At 42.8% G+C, this 12,447-nt stretch overlaps 1 pseudogene; it reads left to right on the forward strand.

The window, feature by feature from the left end:
* The first annotated feature begins 1,765 nt into the window (after positions 1-1,765).
* On the forward strand, positions 1,766-4,194 carry LOC136645347 (protein PTHB1 pseudogene; annotated as a pseudogene).
* Positions 4,195-12,447: the final 8,253 nt, after the last annotated feature.

The following is a 12,447-nucleotide window of genomic DNA, read 5'->3' on the forward strand; positions in this document are numbered from 1 at the left end:
TCTGAATTATAAACCATCCTTTATGCTAAAATTAACACTACCTCCACTAATGTGCAATGAAAGAAACACTTTGCACCACAATTTTCTCATCTTATATCCAAAGATTAACTCACTTCATTCCTGGTAAAGAGTAAGAATCATCAGAACAAACGGCCTAATTTCTCTGAAACCTCAGGTACTCCTGGTATCTAAACAGTCGTTTCCTGCCAAGCACACGCTTCTTCCTTACATCTAGGACATATGGTGGTGCAACAGTGACCCTTCAGTCTGAGAACTGCTGGCACAGATCATGCTTTTGTGAAAAAGCAACCAGTATAATTGTTACGGCCAACTGGCCCAATATGTTACGCAGTATTTATAATGGTGATAATGAGCTCATGCAAGTAATTATTTGACCTTCAGGCTTCCCTGCAGAGCGGAAGTTGCAATTCTGCAGATTTGAAACAGGCAATCTGCTCACAGTCACTTTTGAAAATAAGCAAAAGGTTTCTCGTGATCACTGTGAAGAGAATAAGAAACAATGTTTTGAAAATGTCACATGCCTTGAATAGTTTATGCCACTACAGGGCTATTTTGGAATACGGTGTTTGGTGTCATTATCCTTTAGAAGCTAGTGCATATTTAAAGGTGGGGTATGCATCACATTTATCTGCAGTGAACTATATTTGCATTGTGTTTACCTGTTCTCCCTGTTTGGAAAGATCCTTTTGGAGCTCATCACAATCCTCATTGGTTTTTACCACCCTGAATAGTCTGGGGTCATCTGCAAACTTGGTTACCCTGCTGCATACCTTTAGCCACAGACCATTTATGAAGCAGTTAAAAAGCACTGGTCTCAATATAGGTGTGCTCAGGTATCTGCAGAGGTTCTGTTCTGGAACCCCCTGCAGTTAACTGAAACCACGGATACCAGAGAATGGCCCCACCCTCCAGATGTGAGCGCAGCTCTGCAGATATGGGATCTGCAGATATGGGCACTCCCCTGTACAGATCCTTGGAATCTCACCTTATTTTCCTCCATTGTGTAAACCATTTATTCCTACAGCCTGCTTCCTGTTCTTTTAGCCCAGGGAATTTCAAACCATGTGCCGCAAAAGGTCCTGCAGAAGTGCTGTGTGAGTTTGGAGCACAGAGGCTGAAAATCGCTAACAGACAACTTGTTGAAACCTTTGGCGTGTGATAGGGAGAGCAGATCTACAAACAGAAGGGTTAATCCCGATGTGCAGCCAGATGGTAACATCTTACAGACAGCTTCTGGAAAAGACTCTGTCACTCTTATTTATGATACAAAGAGACTAGCCATCAATATCTCCCCCTTTAGGGGGAAACACATTGATTGGTCCACCAAATGGAGGGCTAACAACATCTTGCATTTCTCCTCAGGAAGGCTCCTTCAGTGATAGATCTCCAGAAGCTGGAAAGACTGCACAGCATGGGAAGCCAGAAGCGTTTTCTCCTTTACTTTCACACGAATAGTGTTCCAAGATTGCTGTTTGTGCAGGCTCCTGAGTTCCAATCCAATTCCAAAACCTTTATTGGCATAAGCAAAAAGAAAGATTAGGCTCCTGAGTTAATTGGCTTTGGGTTCAGGCTACAATGACGCTTTTATGATTCCTCATTGCAGAAGCTTGCTCTTCCAAATTTCAAGAGAAAAGAAGAGGGCCATAAAAAGTCAACTGAAGATCCAAGGTGGACTTCAAATGAGAAATCTGGAACCCTATGGAGTCTATTAGATCAACCTGCACCATTAGATCCATCCTCGCCAATGGAGCTGACTAATGTAAAACTCTCAAACCCTCCTGCCACTCTGGTTAAGTCATCCCACCTAATTTCTAACGACGAACTTGATAAGATTGACTTCCAACCTGGCATGACAGAAGATGAGATGGATGCTAAACTTCTGTCTTCATTTGGTTTCCTACCTCCTGAAGAGCAAGTTACTATGATCACACGACTGGTATCTTTGGTTTTTTCCCTCAAAGATATCAGTCATCTACTGCTAGTGTTCACCTGCCTACTTCTAGTTCTTCTTACAATCTGTCAAAGGAGACCTTAAAGAATAAGGGACTGTCCTCTGTGGAGGGGCCTCAACCCCTGTTGGAACCAACTGTTACAACAAACAGAAGAGCATTAAAGTCCAATGTGATTGTTTCTTCAGATGACCCTGAACTTTCCATGATAAATGTCAAAAATAACATGAATTAACAGCTGGGAGAAGCAGAGATTTGAAAGGTGCGATAGTCACACTGAGTGATGATGGTCACCTAAAATGCTCTCACCTTGGTACAGATCCTTCTTTATTTCAAGCTCCCAAAGTTGAAGCTAGGGATATAAATTATGAAGACTATGATGCTGAATTGAATAAACTTCAGAAAATAATCAAAGAAGCCACAAAAACCAAAGACATTTTACCTAAACCTGAAAAAATGAATGAATGAATGAATGAATGAATGAAGATTTGGCTCTTGTGGAAGTTTTGTCTCGATTCAGTATCTTAAGTTGCTGACACTGAAGTAAGAGCAGTGGTGGTTCTTTCAGTGATAGTAAAGATCACACAGGAGAGTAAACTGACAGCACTAAAGACCAAATTATCAGTGCACGTACAATCTTCATTAGCATTGACTCATGACAAGTTTATCCTCGAATTAGATTCATCTATATCTAAGACAGTGCCTTTCTAAAGAGGAACTGCTCACCAGCGGATCTGGATGGTAATGCTATAGTTTCATATAGCACACCAACAGGTATACCAAAATTTGCCCAGTGCAGATTTCGATTACCCTTGTGGTTAGTATGCTTTTTAGCTCAGCCATCAAAAACTGCAAACCAGAGATTAACTATTGACACCAACAAGCCTCCAGTCAGCCTTGTTACACTTTTTCCAGACTTTGCTGATCAGACTGATGGAGATCAACAAAATGCTTTAGGATTCCAGTTATTAGCTGGGTCAAGGGTAACGTTACTTGCTTCAAAAACAGCACAGTGTTACAGAATTCAAAGTGACCTGTTAGAAGATATTTGGCTAATTGTGAAAGAGCTCACTCTTTGGCTTAAAGAACACTTCAAAAAGCAAAACGGCAAAGACTTCACATGTTATTTTTCTGACCCAGTCCCTCTACAGCAGGGGTCTCCAAACCCCAGCCTGGGGGCCAGATGCGGCCCATCGCCAAACTCTATCTGGCCCACAGCCAGCCTCCGATCCCCTGAGAGCCTCTGGACCAGCTGACCAAACACAACCAGAGTTGTGCTTGTGGGGTGGGGGAATGGAGGTCCATTTAAGTGTGTGCTTTATTTCTTGGGCTGTGTTGGTGCTTGGAGAAATCCTGAGCATTTGAGCCCATTCATTTATTCATTCATCTAAGTTCCATCTCTAATGTATTTATTTAAATTTTATTATTTAATTTCTTTTTCTGGCCCTCGACACTGTACCAGATATTTGATGCGGCCCTTCGGCTGAAAAGTTTAGAGACCCCTGCTCTACAGGAATATTTTGAGATAATTGATCATCATTTGGAGTTGTGCTCAAATGCTGCAAAATATGAGTAACTATTATCTGAAAGAGCCATACAGTTTAGAGCTATTGAACGACGTCTGCTGGCACAATTTAAAGATAAAACTCTAGTTCCTCTTCAACATCCGGACACCTTGTTAGAAGGAACTTACAGACAGATAATAGCTCTAGCAGATGCAGTGGAGGAAAACCAAGCCAAGATGTTCCAGGCGTTCACAAAGTTAAAAAGTGCCACCCAGCTGGTAATTCTCCTGATTAGCCTGTAGCAGAAGCTGAATGCTGATCAAGTTGCTATTCTGGAAGCCACGTTTTTGCCATTAATACAGGATACTCAAGAGCTGGGTTGGGAAGAAAATGTGGATGCTTCTGTCTCTCACTTGCTGAAAACATGTTTGTCTAAGAGTTCAAAAGAACATGCTCTGACTCTTACCAATCAGTTGAGTATCCCCAAGGATACTAATATGCTGAAGAAACATATAATTTTGCTCTATGATCGATTGGCCAAAGGTGGTCATATGTCTCTAAGTATTGATGTTGATGCTCAACAAAGTGCAGCTCTACTAGGTGGTTGTGCGACTATTCCAAAGTCTGAACTAGAGGAAAGATCTGCTTTGCAAGAGCCCACAACATTTACCAACCATAGGCACCTTCCTAAACAAAAGACAAAACCTGATGGTCACTGAACTATTTCTGTAAACTACTTCTGTTGGCATTCTCTGAACTTCAGTACTGATTCAATTTTAGCCAACTGTGCCAACTATAACCAGACTGCGCTTGTGCCAGAGTATGTATCTATGACATATGCATTTCTCAGAAATCCCACACAATGGCAAATTTCTCCAGCCTGCACCAACACTTTGTACCTAATTAGAGTAGACATGGCATTAAAGAGAAACCACAAATGCAGCAGTGAGCCCCAATGGATATTCATACAGCATAGGATCTTAACAAAGTGAACAACTGCCCAAATAATGATTTTCTACTGTGGATTTCTTATGCTTAGTTTGTTAAATTCTATTTTCCTTTCTACTTTCCTGTTGACTGCAGCAGGCTTGAATTTTGTTGAATTCATCTCATACCCGGTCAACAAAACCCTTCACCCTGTTAGAAAAGATATTAACTCATTGCCTGCTGCCTTTCCAGAATTGTAGGCTTGCCCATTTAAAAGAGCTTTTACTCACTTGAAAAGTAAAACATATATGAATTGATGAGGTGCATAATAGTTAATGTAGCTAACAAAGCTACAGGAGTTACACTGTGCTAGAGTTTAGTTTCTCATTCCCAATAATTTGTTAAAATGGGATAACCCATAATTCCCCCCTACATGCTTTATCTTGTGCCCTGAGTACAATAGTATAATGTTTGATGTTTTTTAATCACATTCATGTTTTTACTGTGTGTATTTTATATTGTCCATTGTCTCCATCTCCTGGAAATTGTTTTATGCCAATAAAGGTCTCAATCAATCAACATGTATCTATATCCCCCAAATAAAAATGCTTATTGTTTGGCCTCAGTTGCATAATGGTGCAATTGAGACTGTTGAACAGGATTTCATTTCTGTTACTCCACAGGGGTGTCCAAACATTTTGGCAGGAAGGCCATATCATCTCTCTGACACTGTGTCAGGGGCCGGGGAAAGAAAGAATTAATTTACCATTTAAAATTTGAATAAATTTACATAAATGTATATATTAGAGGTGGAACTTATATGAATGAATGAAGGTCTTGGAATAGCTCAAGGCCTATAAAAGGCCTTGCACAAAGCAAGGTCAGCCTTTCCTTCGCTACCACTGCTGCATCAGACATGAAACAGCAAGTTGTGGAAGGAGCCCTCATCCCACAGCTCAGAAGAGAGGTTGAACAGTTGTCCTGAGAGCAGTTGCGTCAGGCCAGCATGGGCTCCAGCAAGTCTTAGGAGGGCCAGAGGCTCATTGGAGACTGGGGGCTCCCAGAGGGCCTGATTGGGAGCCTCCAAGGGCCGCAAGTGGCCCCCGGGCCAGGGTTTGGGCACCCCTGCTCCACAGGATCAGCAACTCTGGATGGTTGGTACAAAAAGATTAAAATATTATGAGAATGTAGATGTTTATACAAATCCAGAATACTCATAGATACAAGTCCTGAGAACTACATGGGCAACTTGGTTTCTTCAGAAAAGCAAAACAAATCAGAGTGTCTCTGGACTTTGATACTGACAGGGTATCAGAGACCTCCTGATGCATGAGGCAGCATGCCAAATGCTGCTCCCTTACCCAGTGATGTGCCAGCCTCTGCTCCTTCTACTCTCCAAAGTTCTAACTCTAATCCCCTCCACTTCCACTCCACCCTCCTTTTCCAGTCCAGGGAGTGGAAAGAGAGCGGTGGAGGCAAGAAGGCAGACAAACAAGAGTATCACAAACCAGCCTGCAGCCTGAGATGACAGTTGGCCTCATGAATTGGCCAGCCCCAGATCTTAATGAAATGGGGGAAACCGGGTAGATCTCTGAGAAGACCTGACTTGCTGGACTCTCATGAGGAGGAGGAACTCCTGATATTTGCCTGAGGAAGTAACCCTAGCTAGCTCCTTCTCCTGAGCACTCCTTGGAACCCTCTGCAGTATAGGAAGCTACTTTATTGCTAACTCCCCTGCAGCCAGGAGCAGCAGGACACTGCTGTAGCCAATGCCTGAGAAATAGGGTACACTCATTCTAAGTGGCTTGTCTCAGGGTTGCACAGCTAGAGACAAAACTTAGGTTGCAGAACTATTCAGACTCATTGTTGGCTCCAGGCACTTGCAGGAACAACTTTATTGGCTTGCTACTCTCATTTGCCTTGAATCCTGCTTCTGATACAGTATTTGCTCCACACAGGGGCAAACAAAGTCGTACTGATCTCTTGCAACTAGGCTGCTCTCTTGCCAAGTCACATTAGTACATCTGCATGATCCCAGCCTACGAACAGCATAGGAGAAAGCCTCAACACGCGCTAGGAAACAATTTGTGGGGAAAAAACCAATGTGTTCCAAAACTCTTCTTCATCACTACTGAAGCATGGTGGACTTTAAGGAAATTTAGCCAGCATTCTGAGTTGTTTCTTGAATTTTTCAAGGAGCAGGATTTACCCAAAGCCTTTGACAATAGTTGGATGAAAGATGTAACACCGATTAAAGACATCCATTCTATTCAAAGCATTAACAGTACCTTTGTATTATTTAGGGTTCGAACACCTAGTGTGCAGTCTGACAATATCTGCTGCTTCTTACAACACAGTCCTGTGCATGTCTACTCAGAAATAAACCAAACTGATTTCATGGGATGTACTCTTAGGTAAGTGTGTGTAGCAGTGTTTCCCACACTGTGGGTTGGGACCCACCAGTGAGTTGTGAGCTGATTTTTGGTGGGCCGCAAAAAGTTTTTGAAACATTAGAACAGCAACAACAACTTTGCAAGCACCCTTGCCTGGTTGGCAGAAGAAAATCTTTAGCTAGAATGCTAACATGTAGTATGAGGTAATCTATGTGTTCAGATGTTGAAGAAGACGTATACTGAATAGTGAGATGCATGGAAGACTGCTGTAAAAATGACAATAATCTATGGAAGTACTCATGCACTTACGATTAGAAACGTCCAGCCAGATTCTAAGTTCTTTAACATTAGCTATGAAAACTCACGTGCGACCAGCTAACTGTGTGGAAAACAGAAACAGCGCACTTATTATCAAATAACTATGTTCTTGTCCAGTTACCAGGGCAGCTCTGCTGGGCTGCTACTGCTGCCACTGTCAAACTGATGTGCGTTTTTCTGCAGTACTATTCCTCCTGCAGCAAATGACTGCAGTGGAAAAGAGCAGTGCTGGCTCTCTTATGATTTATAAAAGAAGGCAAAGGCTTCCTTGCCACGGAGGAACAGCAGCACCCTTCAGTATGAATCCTCTCCTAGAACAGCTGCCAGACTATATGCAGCCTCGACCCCTAGCAGACCTCACAACACGGGCAACAGCTGTCTAGTTTTTGCATTATGAGTGGGTAGAAGGACACACAGCTTGCCTGCTCAGAGAAAAGCACATCACGCTATTGATTTTGTAGAATCAGGTTACAAACTTGTAATTTAATCTCAGTTCTACCCAGGACCAGAGGATATGCTTTTAAAAGGAAGGGAAAAAATTACCAAGGCTAAGGAAGAATGGACTAAGAAACTGGGATAGAGCCAAACTTCTAAAGCCAAAAATGACAGTGCATTTTTTCCCCCCAGAATGATTCATGATTTATTTATTTTTTAAAGCAATTTGGGCAAAGGACACTTTTTTTTTTTTTTTACAGTCCCTGCTTGAATTCACACTGTTCTGTTATGTTCTGCCAAAGCCCAGAATCTGATTCAGGATCTAAAATTAATTGTAGCAGGCTTAAAAGGGACACAGCTAATTTGGTTTTTATTGGTTATGGGAAAGAAACTGCCAGAAAATGAGGTTCTTTCCTGGGCTTAATTAGAGATAGGATTCACTAGCTCCAGCATCAGTTCTCAAAGCTTGCCCTTACTACTGCCCCTTATAATGCTGAGACATTACTAAAACAAAAAGGGGGCAGTTACCATGAGCTTATGCTGATCTCAGTTCTTTGCCACTGAAAAACGATAGACGGTTTACATGGAACAAGAATTAGAACTGAGAGACAAACTGACAATTTTTGGAGCAGTAACTTCCTAAGATAATGCATACAGCTACAAGGGCAATCAGTAATATTCACCCACATGGTAAGAAGAGTTTTACTACATGTCTGCTACAGCCATTATGGTACAGAGGTAGAGTGTCAGGAGTGGGAAGGATTGCATTCAAATTCTTACATACCTATGACATTCCCTGGTGACCTCGGGCCAGTCACTATCTCTCAGTGTGACCTACCCCATGGGGCTATTGTGAGGGTAAATGGAGAGGGGGAGAGAAATCTGAACACCACTCTGAACTGCCTGGAGAAAAGTGGGATTAAAAGAGTGGATAAACGAGTGTGGTAAAATACTCATCACAGCAAAGAGGGGTGTTGCAGAGCTCTGCTCCCCACATTGTTTCATGTGCACTGCAGTGTGTTACTGCATTTGAGATTCCATTTATTTATTTATTTATTTATTTAATTTCTAGCCTGCCTTTCTCCCTGAAGGGACTCAAGACTCCATGCGTGGCAATGAGTGGCAGAGCTTTCTCAGCTACAGCACCTAGGTTGTGTAATGTGTTTAATGGATTTGCATCTAACTTTGGGCACAATCCTAACCAACTCTCCAGCACTGACTTAGTCGCAATGCAGCCCCCAAGGTAAGGTAACAAGCATGTCCTTACCTTAAGGAGGCCCCCTTGACTGCCTCCCCACTGCAGGATGCAGTGCACACATTGGCACAGCTATGTCAGTGCTGGAAAGTTGGTTAGGATTGCGCCCTTTCCCTCATATTGTGAACACCACCAAGGTGGTTACCAAATATAGAAACATAAATACACAAATAATACAATGTCCTCCCTGTTGCCATGGCCTTGTTTAGCAGAGAAATATCCTGAGGCAGCTGGAACTACAAATTATACGAGAAAGGGATTCTAGAAAGTGAAGTCATACTGTTGATCCCTCTTAGAGGTTAGGCTCAGGTCACTGTGTCATGCTGGTGAAAGATAAATGTCTCCTATGACTCTGTGACTCACTAGATGTGTATTAATTTAAAATATTCATATCCCGCCTCGCCCCCTAAAATATAGGGTGTTCAAGACATCATTCTGGTACAGTTTACATTGCTGGTTTAAAGCCTTTTAAAAGCCTGTTTCCATCAGTGCTCAGATTATGAGAGGACAGATCTAGAAGTATGCATGATGAAATGGATTCATTTCATGATGATGAAATGAAACAGGACACAAATACATAATAGGATCATCATGGGAACTGTAATCATGTGTATCAGAGCACATGAGTCCCTCCAGTTCACACAATATATCCCCTGCGCCAGTGATACTCAAAGTAGTAATTCACAGACTGGTGCTAGTCCATGAGCCATGAGCTGCTAGTCCATGGTGAATTTCCAGGAAAGAAACAGTAGTAATAAAATGGCACAAATATGGCACCAGTCCCTATATATTGGGGAAAAATTTGCCCAGTCCATGATATCACATCATTTGAGAAGTACTGCCCTACACAATTGCAGATGTTCATAACCACTGGTGAGCAGAAGATATTTACCTGCCCTGAACCAGCCCTGAATCCTGCAGATACAGGTGATAAATTCAGCAGAAATTCTTGAGATGATCCACACTGACATCAAATGCTACAATACTGTTGTTTATGGGCTACCTTCTGAAGTCAGTTTCCATATATTGTTCATGGTTCACAGAAGGACAACTGTATGCATTAATGAACAAGTAGGAGCCATGATTCTTGCAACACCTCACCCAATCCCAAGGCTGCACTATAATAAGATGAGGCAACTCCTCCAAAGTGCCGAAAAGTGCTCTGACTCGTAGAGCATACAATACGGGTGACATTGTCTACATCAGCAGTTCTCAAACTGTGGGTCTGTGGGGTCACTACCCCATTTCTGGTGGATCACAAAACTGACAAAGCGGACTAGACTATGTGCATCCAGGGTTAAACAACCTGCTACTGGGGGGGGGCACACTGCTGTCCAATCACCATTATAGCGACAGAGGCTTGAGCGGCTAGTAAAGTGAAACTTTTTTTAGGTGGGTTCCAAAGCTTAACAGAACCACTGGGCTACATCCGAAATGGCCTCCCTGTGGCGAATCATCCTTGGCTATCTATAGATTGGACTATCCCCATGTTAATTTCCACATCTGCTCCTGCAGCTGCTGGAAACATGGAAATGTGACAGCGTTGATTCAAGCGACAAGTACTTGTAGGCTTTATGGTCAGAATAAGGGAAAATCAGCATGGTAGGCTGTGTAATATATGTTTTGCAACTATAGTGTGTGCTCTGACTTTCAGCCAAAAGTTGTTGCATCCACCTTGATAAGGATTCAGCTGTCCCCATAAGGCTATTTCTCTGGTATCGTGTAAAGGAGCGCCTTCTTTTCTACAGCTGATTTCACAAAAGGCAGTTGCCCTTCCCCCAACTATTACTACATCCACCCCTCAGGCCACGTTCCTAATCAATGCTCATATAATATGACATCAAGAGACTTATGAGCAAGGAAATCCATGAACCGCTTCCCACTCTCTGCATTAAAGCTTAACTCTGCTATGGAACAGCTGGAGAAAACTCCCATCCCTGTCTCAAGAAAAATCATTCCCGGATGTCTGAAAGAAAGCATCTTGATTGCTTTGCAGTGTCCACTGGCGTGCCGGTGATTGACTCAGGCAATGGACTGGCGGAGGGTGCCCATTTTGGTCTTTCTTGCCTTCACTGTTTCTCTTCCTCCTCTCACTCCCTGGACTGGAAAAGGAAGAAGTGGAAGAAGTGTGGAGGAAAGGAGAGTGGTGAGCTAGAGCACTGGAGAGTCTCTCCTCTTCTACTTCCACTACTCTCCTCCCCCCTCTTCTTTTTCCAATTCAGGGAGTGAGAGGACCAGATGCTGACACATCACATGGTAAAGGGCAGGCAGCATTTAACATCCCACAACAGGTGATCTTGGGCTAGTCTTGCAACCACACTCTGACCAGACCCCACATCTACTAGTCTGAGCGAGGGGGGGGGGGTCGTATCATGAGTTATCAAATTATGCTCTAGAACCCATTCCTCATCCACCATTGCTGCTGTCTTCTCTGATTCATTTTCCATTCCTATCTTGTCATCCCATCTTTGGAAAGACCTTTTCTATACGATCATTTCATGATAAAGGAAATGCACTGACATTCTGAATTCTGAGCCACAGTTTGTGTTTTATAAATACCCCCTTTATAAGTACCCCTGCTAATTGGGTAAGAGGCACTTTTTCAAGTGGGTGCTCCTCTTTTATTTAGCAGGGGGAGAGTATCTGGCCCACCTCACCCCAGCAGTGTCTGTTTTAGTGGCTGTCTGCTGCTGTTCTTTTTGCATCTTTTTAGACTGTGAGCCCTTTTGGGACAGGGAGCCATTTAGTTATTTGATTTTTCTCTGTAAACCGCTTTGTGAACTTTTAGTTGAAAAGCGGTATATAAATACTGTTAATAATAATAATAAATAACGAGAATACATACTTTGCAGGAACAAAACCTTTTCATATGCATGTGCACCTGTGTGTATGTTGAAATATGATAAATCAGCCTGATCGTCAAAAACACAACTGACTTCTTATCTTACAACTCATCTTGTCCCTTTCTAATCAGTCACTTTCATCAGTCCCCTCATCCATCATCCAACAATCAGATGCAGCTGAAAATTCCACTTAAAATGAACTACTCTGTTACAGCCAGGACCAAACAATCAGGCTGTGCGCAATGCCAGAAAAGTTTGAAAAGTCTTCTTCCCTATGAACAAACTGGAGGATAAAGAGGTCTGGAAGGACAGGCACAGGAATAAATGGTATTATTCCATTTCCACTGGCAAATGAAGTGAAAGAAACCTAAAGACGATAGTATCCCACCTACTGGATCCCACAGCAGAGGACATAGTGCAGAGTCTTGGTCAAGAGGGCTGATGTTAGGGATCATCATGTTGAGCATCTGCTGAGACATATGCCTCTTCCCGCCATCTTCCCTTGGGACATTCCTGTCTTGTTGCTCTTGTTTGTTACTATCACTCTTTTTCCATCTCCCTTATCTGGGTGAGTGAGCAGTGAATGAACCTAGGAGGAAAAGGGACAGCCTCCACTCACCTCTTGCTCAGGGTGATGGTGTAAATTGGAGGAAAACGTGAGTGAATGCGAACCAGAGGTGAAAAGTTCATTGTGCCCTAACACAAGGTCCAGTGGCACAGCTAATGATTGTGTAGCCCAGTGCCAAGCTCAAAATGTTGCCCCGGAAGTGATGTCACAACCAGAAGTGACATCACACCTGG

This window comes from Tiliqua scincoides, chromosome 1 (assembly GCF_035046505.1).
Source record: "Tiliqua scincoides isolate rTilSci1 chromosome 1, rTilSci1.hap2, whole genome shotgun sequence".
Taxonomy (NCBI): domain Eukaryota; kingdom Metazoa; phylum Chordata; class Lepidosauria; order Squamata; family Scincidae; genus Tiliqua; species Tiliqua scincoides.